At 36.4% G+C, this 14,898-nt stretch overlaps 1 long non-coding RNA gene across 1 annotated transcript; it reads right to left on the bottom strand.

Annotated features, from left to right (window-relative positions):
* Positions 1-1,064: 1,064 nt before the first annotated feature.
* Positions 1,065-1,891, bottom strand: LOC136066518 (uncharacterized). The gene is made up of 2 exons (XR_010628010.1): positions 1,787-1,891; positions 1,065-1,611 (listed from the first exon to the last, which is right to left on the bottom strand). It is a non-coding gene; the product is annotated as an uncharacterized LOC136066518 (long non-coding RNA).
* Positions 1,892-14,898: the final 13,007 nt, after the last annotated feature.

The raw sequence follows: 14,898 nt of genomic DNA, 5'->3' as shown, positions 1-14,898 counted from the left end.
GTGGGCCCGGAAGATAAAATTTTCTCTTGGGTTTTCCTTCCTCCCTATTTTCCTTCTTTTGCCAAACAGTGGAAAGCACTATTTTTCACCATATTTTCCTCCCTATGTTTTCCACCCTCCCTAAATTCATCCTAACCAAACACAATGTAAGATCATTTGTTTAGAAAATATTTTTAGAAGTTTTTATTGGAAAAGAAAAAAACTGATATATTTTTTTTTGATAACTTTTTATATTTTCCCTTAAAAAATGGTATTAAAATTTTCCTAAAATAACCTATTAACAGATGCCCTAAGAGCATCTATTAATCAAACTATAAAATGAAAAAGAAAAAAAATCGTTAGTCATAGAAGAATAAAATTCCAACTTCAAGTCAACTAATGATTTAATTAGGCACTAAATCCTTGTTATGTTGTCCCACTTAGTAAGGAGTCCAAGCTTAGGTCATGTGCAAGGCACGATAATGTGCTACACACACACACACACATATATATATATATATGGTAATGGAATCTCTTAATGATGAGAGAAAGGTGATAGGTCAAATATTGCAGTATATATGAAATATTCTACTCATGAAGTATATAAAAACCATAATTATACGAATACCTTTGTAACAAATATTGCCCATTTCTAATATATATAAAAAAAAAAAAAAAAAAAAATCCTCATTTGAATTGAATTTAATAAACACATGAATTGAGACTAATTTTCAAAGTTGTTTCCAAATAAACATCAATGATCACCACCGCACATCCTTGGTGCGTTGGTCACTCCACAAGTATAAGTGCTTGTAGAGTGTAGGAGATAAGAGTCAGGGTTCAAGTCTCTAGAAGGGAGCTTCACACATATATACACTTAGATTAAGATAGAGTGGAATTCTATCTTGTATCCAAAAAAAAATCAAGGATCTCTTAAATAACTATACTTTTCTAGTGGTAATGCTTCCCGCACGTAATTGTTAAAATTATATCAAATAAAAGCTTAGCTTGCATTCGTCTCATGCAGAGTACGTACTGTTTCATTAATTATATATACACAAATATAACCAAGCAATAATTAAACATACTCCAAACATAGTTTATGATTATTTATAGTTTTATATCACATAACGTAATTCCTGTACATAGTAGTTATAGGTTGCAGTAATACAATATGTAGGCAACTCAAATTACAAGCACAAATTTATATCATCTATACTATTACGGGTTCGGCTTACCTCCAATACATAGAAATTCTGGAGAAGACACGGCCATGATATGAGTCTATATGGCCAATCCAGTACTCAAAGCATAGATGAAAGCTTTATTTTACTATTTTTTGCTCGGTCTAGCCTATAATATATTAAGCCCTACATCACAAGAGCATCACTTGGCTAAGTGCCCGTAGGCTTTGGTTTAGCCCCACCTTCATAATAAGGACCGAAATTTTGTCTAGGAATGGTGTGGTGATCATTGTTATCGTTTGGATTGCTCATGTCCTCGTCTAGCTGCCGCTGCTCTTGTTCATGCATTTCAACCATCGTAGTTTTCCGATTTGTGGCCAAACAAGAGCTCATCATCATCAAGACTAAAGCAAGTTCTAGAAACCTCATTTTTCAACTTTAACTGTCGCTGCCATTCAAAACCAAAAATTTTAAAAGATTAAACAAAGAAGAAGGAAGAAACAATATTATTATTCTTAAGTAAGGGAACTAGGATAATCAACTAGAAAAAGAAAAGAAAAAACAATGTTTTAATCTTTTAAATATCTATATATTTTTGGAAGAAGTGAAGAAGATTTACTTACCCAACTAGAGGGTAAAAGGCTTTGGGACCTTATTACGGTAGAGGAAGAAGTTTAACCAATTTATAGAGGCGCGCTAGGGTTTCTGTGATAGACATGTTGTCAATATAAATTTATTGATGGAGTCTCCACCAAAATAGGCAATATTAAGTGGGATGCCCATATAATTGAAATCAAATTGTTTTTAAAAGAATTAGAATGATGAAGTTGAAAGATTTCTTTGGTCCACTATAAATTGGAAGATTCCACCTTAGCGGTGGAATTAGATAGGTAAAAACAAAACTGTCCATCAAGCACTCAGAAAGTTACCTGTTGCTTTACTCTATAAAAGAGGTTTGATACCGGTTATAATATAAGTCTATTACTAACGTCACTTTTTTTATCCATTAGTAATAGTCGGTTACTTAAAATTTGTTGTGAAAATATTATAAACTTAACATTTTTCGAAGAGCAATTACAATTCTTTCCATGACTTATCTGGAACTTACAATCGATCTATGAAGTGGTCTCATTTGAGTGTTTGTTTTGTATTATCTTATAAACTCAGCTTTTATCTTTTATGTAAAATTTTTTAAAACCTCACTTTTTCACGCATTTTCTCACTTTCTAAAACTTTTCAATCTACAAATATATTTTAGCACATTTTTAGAAAAAGCAAGATAAACTATTTCCAAACAGACATTGATTTCTTAGAAAAGTAAAAGCGGTTTATTTGAGTACAAGCACTTGAATATGGTTTTGAATTTAATAACGACATTGTAGCTATAATTGATTTCCAATAATCTTTAACCGATTCTAGTTACCTATTTTCTACTCATATCTTCTATGAAATTGCAGACTTAAAAACACGTTTGAATCTTAAAGTTTGAATTTATTTTTATTTTAGCAATTTATATTTAAAATTTTTTATTTTAGTCTTGCATGTTTGATTTTTTTTTCCACACTGGCCCTTTATATTTCAAAATTTTCATAATGGTCCTATGCTTGATTCATTTTTCCATTTTGTCCATTACATTTCAAAATTTTCGTTTTCATAACAGGTCAAATAAAAAACTAAATCAAACATGAAGGGCTAAATGGAACATTAAATCAAATGTGAAGGGTTAGTATGCAAATGAAATCAAATCTAAAGGGCCAAAACGAAAAATTGAAACATCAAGCCCTATTGCGAAAAGAAAGCAACAAGGAGAAAGAAAGGCTATGGTTTCTCCTTTGTGTTTGGTTGGCAATGAGGAAGGCCAACTCTTTTTCTAACCACCATTTTTTGCTTAGGGAAGTGTGCTTAAATAGATCCCTCAATAAACCCTAGAATTAGGATTTTTATAATGGTGGCTCCCCACATGGGTGCCTATTGGGCCCAAGCACATGTTGCAATGCCAACTGCTTTCCACTTGTCCATGATGGGCATGCCATCCAAAACATATCTCTTTCATCTGCTGTATTCACTTGTCCAATACAATACTCTGTGACCGACAAGCCAAACCTCTATAATAGAGACACTACAACCAATCTCCATCAAAATTGAGAAAGTGTAACCCATAAGAGATAAAACAAATTAGACGGTGGTAATATTCGACATAATCCGTGAATATGACATGGTTTTGTTTTGCGAGTTAGTGTAAAAAATGGGTTGACAACCTTAGGTCAATAAAGAAGAAAATTGTTTGTTTTAGACTTTTTTTATTATGATTTTGATTTTTTATTTTCCGGGTTGGTACTTAGTGCAAATGGGTTAAGGTAAGAATTCTTTTGTTAGACACGAAATGATAGTATGATATTCCTACATCCAATTTTTTACATCCACTTCCATATTTTAAATGTGGATTTTTTTAAAAAAAAAATTTAAAATTTGAACATTTACACATTAATTTTGGAATGTGGATATTTGTGTAAAATGGTAAATGTAAATTAGTATTGTAAGGTTGAAATTTATCAACCATCTTGTTGGCTTTATTCCGTGTTAATTTGCTTGTAATTTAGCACTTAGTAACCCCGTATTTAGGTGGGATTATTGTAAGGGTAGTGTATGAGAAGAGGTGAAGAAAAGTTTAAGTATGTGGAAGAAAGCAGGGTTTCGCGGCTAGGATTTGCGGCTGACTCGCAACTGGCAAGCCGCCAACTACAGGCACGTGAGATGCACACATGGGGAGCTGAAGGGTCGCGCCAGCTGTCGCACTACAGGACAAAAGTCCCAGGCTGGCCAGGTTGTTACGTCACGACTTGACCTCGCGACTTGGACAAGCCGTGAGGTCAAGCTGCCAATTAGCCCTGTTTGGCAAAAACTGTCTCTTCGTATTCCAAATACACACCACTATATATAAACTCTTATACCCACTAAATGTAGAGAGCTTCCAGAGAGAATTTTGTGAGAGAAACCCTAGAAAAAAAAAAGATTGCCTCATCCCCAATCTTTACCTTAGAGACTCTACAAATTCCTCTACTCTCTTCCTCTCCATTGTCACATCCTTGAGAGGTCATTGACCAAATCCTTATCTCATCACACCTACGTCTGTGAGAAGGTTCATTTGGTGCCAAGGGAAGCAATTTGGAAGGAATCAATATACATTGGTTGATGCTATGGTCTAGTAGCAGAATCCGGAAAGTTAAAGAAGAAATAGGTTCGGCGTAACCTCGTTGGAGCAAGAAGCTTAGAGGGCTTAGGTACTTGGGTAGATTAGGCTTGGAGGGTCTTCTGCTATTTATGTATCCCAACTACATTCTTTAGTGGATTATTTGACCGCTTGGAGGGTGGCGGAGAGGTTTTATGCCGAGAACTTCAGTTTCCTCTTCGATAACACATCGTGTGTTGTCTGTGTGTTTGCATTTTCCTTCTCTTTATCTTTGCCTTATATTTACTGTTGTGGATGTATTTATATTTGGCATAGATTAGTTATCAATTCTGTGATTGGTTTATGTTCATGTTCCGCACATTAATTGTTTGATTATAAGCTTGAATTGATATTTTATTATTTGGAGTCTAAACGTTCAATGGTGTTTTAGACACATATTGAACTTTCATTTGGTATCAGAGCGGGTGCACTTGTTGTGGTTTTAATATCTGAGTGTGATCCTTGACCCCTTATTGAGATAGATAGGTCTCAATCCTTAAATGTTCCACCATTTTTTGATAGTAACAATTATGCCTTCTGGAAAGTTAGAATGATGGCATTTCTATGTTCTATTGATGACATCGTGTGCGATGCGATTGAAATAGGTTGGACCAGGCCGAAGGCTGAAAAATCCACCTGGGATAAGGCAGCTCTTGCGGCAGCCAATGCTAACAGTAAAGCTTTAAATGCTATTTTTTGTGGTGTGTCTCCTGATGAATTTCACATGATCTCTCATATGACCGTAGCCAAAGAAGCTTGGGAGATTTTGGAGACTACATATGAAGGTACTAAGAAGGTGAAGGACACAAAGCTCCAAATGCTTATCACCAAGTTTGAAGAGCTCAAAATGGGTGAAGATGAATCATTTGATTCATTCTATGGGAAGCTCAATGAAATTATCATTGCTAAGCTTAATCTTGGTGAGAAGATTGAAGATACTAAGGTGGTGAGAAAAATCTTGAGGTCCTTGCTTGAAAGCTTTAGAGCAAAAGTCATAGCCATAGAAGAGAGTAAAGACCTGGATGAGATCAAAATTCAGGAGTTGATTGGGTCTTTCCAAACATATGAGCTTGGACTACCTTCCTACAAGACGAGTAAATCGCTTGCTCTTAAAACCATCACCGAAAGAATGGATGATCCTTTCGAAGAAGATGGAGTGGAAAAGGAAGTAGCATATCTTGCGAAAAACTTTCGCAAATTTCTGAAGATGAAGAACAGTGGGAAACCATTCAATAGAGGAAAATTTTCATCTTCAAGAGGTGATAAGAAAGAGCTTACAAGGAAAGAAGGGAAGGATTTTCAATCTCCTTCAAACATTGTGTGTTTTGAATGCAATGGCCATGGGCATCTCAAGAAGGAGTGTCCAAATTTCTTGAGAGGGAAAGGCAAGGCGTATGCCACAACGCTAAGTGATATAGACTCTTCGAGTTCTGATTTTGAAGAGAGTTGTGACTGAGAAGGAAACTACTCCGCATTCATGACCATTACACATGTGGAGTCATTAGATGATTTGTGTTCACTTGTGAAGGAACTTGGCGAATATTCTGATTTGGAGTCCATTGAGATTGTTGAAGAATCAGAGGCTGAAGAAGAAGATACATCTAGTCTTCAAAAGAATTACGCCTTACTTCTTGAGAAATCAGTTGAATATACAAAGGTGGCAAAGGCGGTTGTGAAGAAGATGAAGAGAGCTGAGGAAGACTACAAAAGTCTGCTGGTAAGATACAAGGAGGCAAAGTGTGAGATTGAAGCACTTAATGGTGAGCTATTAGAAGCTTACACAAAAGTGAGGTTTCTTGAGCAAGAGGTAGTGCAAGCTCATGCCAAGGTAGATAGAGTCTCCTTATGGAGTGGAGAAGGAAGTAGCATATCTTGCGAAAAACTTTCGCAAATTTCTGAAGATAAAGAATAGTGAGAAACCATTCAACAGAGGGAAATTTTCATCTTCAAGAGGTGATAGGAAAAAGCTTATGAGGAAAGAAGGGAAGGATTTTCAATCTCCTTCAAACATTGTGTGTTTTGAATGCAATAGCCATGGGCATATCAAGAAGGAGTGTCCAAATTTCTTGAGAGGGAAAGGCAAGGCATATGCCACAACGCTAAGTGATATATACTCTTCGAGTTCTGATTTTGAAGAGAGTTGTGACATAGAAAGAAACTACTCTGCATTCATGACCATTGCACATGTGGAGTCATCAGATGATTTGGGTTCACTTGTGAAGGAACTTAGCGAATATTCTGATTTGGAGTTCATTGGGATTGTTGAAGAATCAAAGGTTGAAGAAGAAGATACATCCAGTCTTTAAAAGAATTACGCCTTACTTCTTGAGAAATCAAGTGAATATACAAAGGTGACAAAGGCAGCTGTGAAGAAGATGAAGAGAACTAAGGAAGACTACAAAAGTCTGCTGGTAAGATACAAGGAGGCAAAGTGTGAGATTGAAGCACTTAATGGTGAGCTATCAGAAGCTTACATAAAAGTGAGGTTTCTTGAGCAAGAGGTAGTGCAAGCTCATGCCAAGGTAGATAGAGTCTCCTTTAGGAAACTGGACAATGTTATTTCATCTCAGAAACATGCCTCAGACAAGTCTGGTTTAGGATACACTAGAGGAAGTAGCTCGTCAGCCAAGGTCACCAAAGAAGTGAAGTTTGTGACAGCTAAGGAGATGACTGTGGATAGGTCCAGTCCTGAGAAAATTAAGGTTGAGAAGAATAAGAATGTGGTTGATCAACAGGTGATAAATAAGTCCCATAATCAATCAGAATCTAAATATGGAGCTAGAGGGAGATCAGTTCCAAGATCACAACAGGGTCCGAGAACGGAATATGTTTGTCACTATTGTGGATTGCAAGGACATACCACACCCAACTGTCAAAAGCTGAGAGCAGACAACAATGCAAGTGCACCTCGGTCACGAGGAAGAAGAAATGACATGAGGTCTTAGGGTGGTGAGCAACCAAGAAGTCAAAACCGTGATCCAGGAATGATGGACGTGATGAAGATGATCGGTGCCTTCACCAATTGCCTAGAAAGCTTCACATGAAGGTTTGACAATCCCAACTTTTGTATCCGATCCGTCAAGGATATCACCCCAAACGCACGTGACGCGTGGGTGACAAAGGGTACTCATGCATAAGCATTACAACATGTCCATGCATCAATACTTCCCATGTTCGCGAATATGCTTGGTTGTGTGCTTCTTGCCAGTATTTTTTTGTGTGTGTTTTGTCTTTGCTTCAAATGTCTTTACATTTTTTTTGTTATGTTTTTTTATCAATCTTTTACTACTTTTGTGTCAAAATCCAAAAACACATAAAAAGTAGAAAATTCAAAAAGTTTGATCGACTTTGTTGAGCTTTGTCTCAAAGCATGTTTTGCCTTGTACCTTTGTACTAATGGCTTTGTGCATTTAACGAGCTTAGCTTGTCTCTCATGCACTCATATCATTGTAGAAGAAATTCTGAAATCTATGTGACTGTTGTAAATAGATCTTCAACCTTGTCATGAATGATTAGTAAATGGTTTTGTTGATCTTGAGACATGCATAGACTTATGTCTATATATCTTCCCACTTTTTATTTTTATGCTTAAAAGAGCTCTCTAAATATGAATCTCCAAATGGAAAAGAGATATAGAGCTGCAAAAGCTTGTGCACATACTAGTATTCGACTAGAAAAAAGGGAAAGCGACCAAAATAAAATGTATGATGCCCAAAAAGCCAAAGGCTAACTTATCAATTGAAATATCAAAATTCCAGGCATCTATCTCACAATGAGATTTTCTTTGCTCAAAAAGTGCAAATGTTATGTTATATATGGAGCCAAATGAAAAGTTTCAAAGAATTGTTATCAAGTGCTTGTGGGAGGGTATATATGCATGTTTCTATAATTGAGATAGGTCACATTATCTAGTGCTAATTGTGTATGCCTTGATTGAATTGATCATTGAAGCTTCATATTAGACAAAGAATTATCTCATTTTTGATATTCACACACAATACACAAGTCTATGTTCAATGAATGCCATATTCATTTGTGTGATTGTACTTGATTCAATGTGTTTTCACAAGCTCAATCTGTGTTGATCAAACATAAAAAGATTTTTGAGTGTTTTAGTTTATTTTTGGAAAGTGTTTTGTTTTAACAAAATAGTCAAAATTTCAAAAACTGTGTTACCCTGTTTTGGTGACTAGGTCGCGGGTTAGTCTAGTCGCATGCTCCAGTCGCGAAGCTCACTCCGAGAGTTTTCGCGAGTCATTGGCGGGTCAGCATCCCAGTCGCGAAAAAGACTTAGAAATTTTTTCAAAATTTGTGTTTTTGCATATTTCGCTGCTCAGTGTGGCGACTTGTTCGCTGGTGGAAGGTCCAATCGCGAGGGATACACAGAGATTTTCATAGCTCAGCTCGCGACTCCCTCGCGGGTATATCTTCCAGTTGCGAAAAACACTTAGAAGTTTTTTTAAGAATCTTGGTTCATAGTGTTTCGCGGCTTACCTTGGCGACTTATTAGCGACTTGATTCAGTCGCGAAAAACGCGTGTTTTGCGTTTTAAAGACAGTTTTTAAAATTGTTTTTCAGTTTTTCCCTCAAAAATTTATGACTGTTCATTGTCTTTCCCAAATCACTCTTTCAAACACTCTGTTTTTCTTTGAAAAAACTCTCGTTTTTGCATCATGTCTTCATCAAACACCAAGAAAAAGGTATGGGTTTTCTTTCCCTTACTTCATTCTTACTGTTTTGCTTTTTAGGTTATTGTTTTGAATGTTGCATCTGTGATTCTGCGATATAAAATGCTCAAACATGGGTTTGTCTAAAATGTTGAGATTGATTGTGTGAAGGTATTTTTTTTTTTGTTGCAGAGGTGTTTCAGAGATTTGTGTGTTCATCAGGTTGCTAATATTTGGTTTGAACATTGATAGTTGTTAGATTTTCTTTTGGGCATATGGTTTTGGGGTTTCTATTTTTATCTCTGAGTGTGGTGTTAGAATTTTCAGGCTATTTGAGTTTGTGGTGTTTATGGTTGGCATTGTTCTTATTTTAAAACACTTGATCTTGTTTGTGCTGCTGTTTTTAGTTTCCTTCTTGCACACTTCATACTCATTATGTCATGGTTCATTGACATAGGCTCATATTTATCTGAATGTGTTTTACAATGTCCTTTTTTTGCTCTTGTCTGCTCTTATGCTATTTAAACCTATTTGATTTGATATATCCATCCTTTGGTTATCAATTGTGCTGATTCTATGTTCTGTCTGGTCACTCTGTTACTCTCTTTGTAACTAATTTGTTGCTAATGTGTGTGAATTTTCACATTGTGCTTTGTCTTGTTGTGGCCCTTTCTGCTTGTTTACAGATGGTTGTATCACCTACAAAGAAGAAGACAACTGCTAAGAAATCTGATAAAAGAATGAAAATGGACCCTAACCTATTTAGGTCTATTCAACACTTTGCGAGATATAGGGATTCTTTTTCAAAAGGAACCATCATTCAGGAAAGATTTGTTGATTTCAAGGAGTTGAAAGGCACTTTCATTCCAGAGTGTTTTGAGGGTAGAGGTTGGAAAAAACTGCTGAGTGACCTTCCACCTGTGTGTGACCCTCTAATCAGAGAATTCTATGCAAATGCTGTGATAAGGGAGGAGGAGTTAAGTTGTTAGGTGAGAAGAAAGGAATTTACCTTAGATGCTCATGATATTGATAAGGTTCTAGGGCTTAAGGGATTGGAAGATTATGAATTCACTAACTACAAGGACAGAATGCTTTCTCTAGCAACTATCCATAAAAGAATTTGTGGGGTTATAGAAAAGAGATGTCTCAATACTTCTGATTTTCCTAAAGATATGAGGTGTCTGACCACCATAATGATGTACAATCTGTACCCTATAAGGAAGATGACTACACTAACAAATGCCAGAGCCATCTTTCTCATGGAACTTAAGGAAAACACCTTTATTGACATTAGTTCTTACATCTTTGATACTATAGTGGATGAGACTAGATCCACCTCAAGACTCAAGCTGATTTTTCCTAGTCTTCTCATGAGAATTTTCAGAGAAAAGGGTGTTGCAATTCCTCAGGATATCAGTCATTTGCCTCATCTATCAGTAATTAACAAATTTACTCTCACAAGGATAAAAAATCGTCTTCTGGGTAAAGAAGAGGAGGGTGTCCAAGAAGAAGGTGATCCAATGGAGCCTGAAGCAAAGGCTACATGACCATCTTCCACACCAAGAAGAAGAGTCAAGAGGAGCAGGGCCTCTACTTCATCTGCTGCACCTCCTGATGCATTTCAGATCATCCTGGAAAGGCTTGATGAACTCAAAGAGGTTCAAACCTAGTATACTGAAAGGATGACAGCAATGCAAGATCAGCTGGATGTACTCTCAGCCAAGTTTGACAGCATTCACACTAACTAGGAGCAGTGACCCTTTGGCCATTCCGGTCAAAAAGGGGGAGAATTTTTAAGGCAGCTCTTGAGGGGGAGTGCTTGTTTTGAGGGGGAGATTTCTTTATCACTTAATGTTTTGTTTGTAGCTTTGATATTGTGTTGGTTATCTGCTGGTAGTATAGGTCTGTTGCTCAGTGGTTTCTGTTTTTGGTTTGGCCTAAACTCTTATCTCTTGGATAGTTTATTTCAGTAGTTACACAGTATATAATATGATGTTTATTCAGCACATTTGTTTAAGGTTTGTACCCATGTTGCTTATGTAAGGTTTAAGGGTTTGGTTGTATGCACACTTGTAGGCTTTTGTGATTTGTGCCATGCTTTATGCAGCCTTTATGCTTTGTTAAATCAGTACTTCTAACCTAATGCCATGCATTCATTCTTAAGTACTGTCACTCTTGTGCCCTTGTAGGATTTTTCTTAGATGCACATACTTCTTGTACTGTGCATTGGTTGAATGTTAGTCACTCAAGTGATTTGCTTTGTATTTGTCATCTTCAATGTCCGAATGTTCATTCCAAGTGTGAATGAGCATTGTGATCACTTGGTTATAGTGATTACATGTTTTGGTCTTGCCATGGTTTATTGCTTTATTCCATTGTGCTTGATCGCATTGTGCTTGTTCCATTTGCTTTACAAGTTTTCTACATACAATGAACTTATTATGTTATTGTGTTTCAAGAGTTACTTGTTCTTATGGTTATAAAGCTCCACAGATTCTAGAGTTAGGTGTGAATGAGTTTTCCAACTATTCCCAACTCATGTGTTAAGTTTAGAGTTTGTTTTAGGGTTTTGTCACGAAATAGCCAAATGGGGTGATTGTAAGGTTGAAATTTATCAACCATCTTGTTGGTTTTATTCCGTGCCAATTTGCTTGTAATTTAAGCACTTAGTAACTCTGTATTTAGGTGGGATTATTGTAAGGGTAGTGTGTGAGAAGATGTGAAGAAAAGCTCAAGTATGTGCAAGAAAGCAGAGTTTCGCGGCTAGGACTCGCAGCTGACTCGCGACTGGCAAACCGCCAACTATAGGCACGTGAGATGCACATATGGGGAGCTAAAGGGTCACGCCAGTTGTCGCACTACAGGACAAAAGTTCCAAGCTGGCCAGGCAGTTACGTCGCGACTTGAACTTGCGACTTGGACAAGCCGCGAGGTCAAGCCATCAATCAACCCTGTTTGGCAAAAACTGACTCTTCGTATTCCAACACATACCACTATATATAGACCCTTATACCACTAAATGAAGAGAGCTTCCAGAGAGAATTTTGTGAGAGAAACCCTAGAGAAAAACAAGATTGCCTTATCCCCAATCTTTACCTTTAAGTCTCTACAAATTCCTCTACTCTCTTCCTCTCCATTGTCACATCCTTGAGAGGTCATTGACCAAATCCTTATCTCACCACACCTACATTTGTGAGAAGGTTCATTTGGTGCTAAGGGAAGCAGTTTGGAAGGAACCAATATACATTGATTGATGCTATGGTCTAGTAGCGGAATCTGGGAAGCTAAAGAAGAAATAGGTTCGGCGTAACCTCGTTGGAGCAAGAAGCTTGGAGGGCTTAGGTACTTAGGTAGATTAGGCTTGGAGGGTCTTCTACTGTTCATATATCCTAACTACATTCTTTAGTGGATTATTTGACCGCTTAGAGGACGGCGAAGAGGTTTTATGCCGACGACTTCGGTTTCCTCTTCAATAACACATTGTGTGTTGTCTGTGTGTTTGCATCTTCCTTCCCTTTATCTTTGCCTTATATTTACTGTTGTGGATGTGTTTATATTTGGCATAGATTAGTTATCAATTCTGTGATTGGCTTATGTTCATGTTCCGCACATTAATTGTTTGATTATAAGCTTGAATTGATTTTTTATAATTTGGGGTCTAAACGTTCAAGAGTGTTTCAGACACATATTGAACTTTCAATTTTTATTTTGGGTAGAATGTAACTAGGACAAAAGGCCACGTAATTATTTGGTAGTTTGTAACTAAGACCCAAAGTCATGTAATCTTTCAATTTTTCAAATATGTAATTTTTTTATTCAATCAATGAAGAGAACAATTTAGTCATGTATCTATTTTTTTTTTCTTTTTTTTTTTTTTTGGTATAAAAATAAGTGGCGACTCCCTACCACTTACCCAAAAAGAGAGGTGCTCTAAAAAAGCACTCCAAAAATCTCTCTTTTTTTGAGAGGCACTTTCAAGGTCTCTCACACTTATTTCTCATTTATATATGATGATGTGTGTTATTATTCACCAATCTCTCCGTGTGTTGTTTTTTTTCTCTCTTTATACACATATTTCTTTATGTTTGCAATCCTTTATTTCTGTCTCACACTAAGATGCCTTAATGAGTTTTGTTTAAAAGTGTTTCAGAAAGACAGGTTGTCAAAATTTATCATGCCAAGAACTCTCTTTTTGCAAAGTTTTTCAAGAGTTTGTGTTAGGATTAGATTATATTGTATTTAACAAGTGATAATGAGTTTAGTGATTTAAGACTTCTCTCATACTTCATTTGTTTGTTATCGTTTTGTCACAGATTACCAAAGGGGGAGATTGTTAGGACATATGTGGATATTGTTAGAGAATATACTATGTATATTGGCTATTTCTTTGACAAAACACACTATACTTGTAATTGAGTAGATTTATGATAGGTTTAGTACTTCAAGGAACAAGAGTTCAAGTCTAGTACTGAAACCATGCAAATCTGTCCAAGAAACAATTGAAGAAGTGATAATCATTAAAACTCAACAGATAGCTCGACAGATACATATCCATCAAGGTTTAATGAGGAAGTTTGACAGCAACTCGACAAAAGCTGAATCTATTGAGGATTACGAAATTTAGATTTTCAAATCTGATTTCATACATATCTAAGTGTATTTGTGAAGGGTTTCTTTTCTCACAACCCTAGACATATATAAGGATTATTTTAAGAGTTGTCAAAGGTGATGCAAAGTGATGCAACTCACTACAAATGATTGTGCATGCAAATTGTGATCGGAGACAGAATTTGCCCTAGTTCATCATTTTCCTTGTAAAAGCTGCTATGTTTTTGTGCCAAGGGTTTTGTAACCACGGAGCTTCTTAATCTTCATCGTTTGGATGAACTAAAGAACTTTGCAACAAATATCTTTCTCAAGTTGGTGTGTTAGTCATGTACTTGGATCGGTGCATCGATCGGTTAGTCACATACTGGGAGCCGCGCATTAAAAGGAGAGATTGTCGCTATATTACAAGTCTAATTGGGTATTGGGGTAAGGGTTCAACTAGGACTGTGTAAAAGGAAACCGGAGCCGACCTTCCCGACCGACACCAACCTTCCCGCACTGCATCTGTAACCTATGGACAGGGCCGACGTCGGCGATCAGAATGCAAAGGGACATCCAACACCGATTCAGTGCAATCGTTGGAGCTACAATCCCTCACCGATGAGGCACCGAACTGAACTGATATATGCAAATCATTTATTAGTTTTTCAAACTTTGGATACAGCATTTTACTAAATATGGAATTTTTTTTTTTTTTTTTACTAAATGATGTCATATTGGGTATTATTATAAAAAAAATAAAAAATAAAAATAAAAACACAAAACGGCACCGTTTGGTTGAATTGGTTCTAGGTTTTCAGATTTCCCTCACTATAAATACACTTCATTTCTCTCTCATAAGACTTAACTCTCTCTCTTGCTCTCGCCTCTCACAGGTGCCTATAGTCATCGCCCACCGGTAAGCCATCTTTGTGTCTTGGGTTATTTTTTTGGTTGTTTGTAGTACAAATTTTACAATTTTTACATGCTGGGTTTGTGTTTCTTTATGAATATTTGCCTTACATGGGTTTGTCACATTTATGTTTCTACTTTCTTGTTGTCCAAGGTTTGTGTTTCACTGTCTCTTGTTATTTTACTTACATGCTACAAGCTTTGTATTGTACTCTGTTTTAACTTTTATGAGAAAACACGTTGTTGGCCCAACGTGTCTAATAGAGTTAAATGGACCGAGAAAATATTAAGTGTCTAATAGATATTAAGTGTCTAATAGACCCAGCAAAGAAATGTTAAA

The sequence above is a fragment of the Quercus suber genome, unplaced genomic scaffold (genome assembly GCF_002906115.3).
Source record: "Quercus suber isolate HL8 unplaced genomic scaffold, Cork oak 2.0 scaffold_37, whole genome shotgun sequence".
Classification (NCBI taxonomy): domain Eukaryota; kingdom Viridiplantae; phylum Streptophyta; class Magnoliopsida; order Fagales; family Fagaceae; genus Quercus; species Quercus suber.
This window is presented reverse-complemented; position numbering and strand designations above follow the sequence as displayed.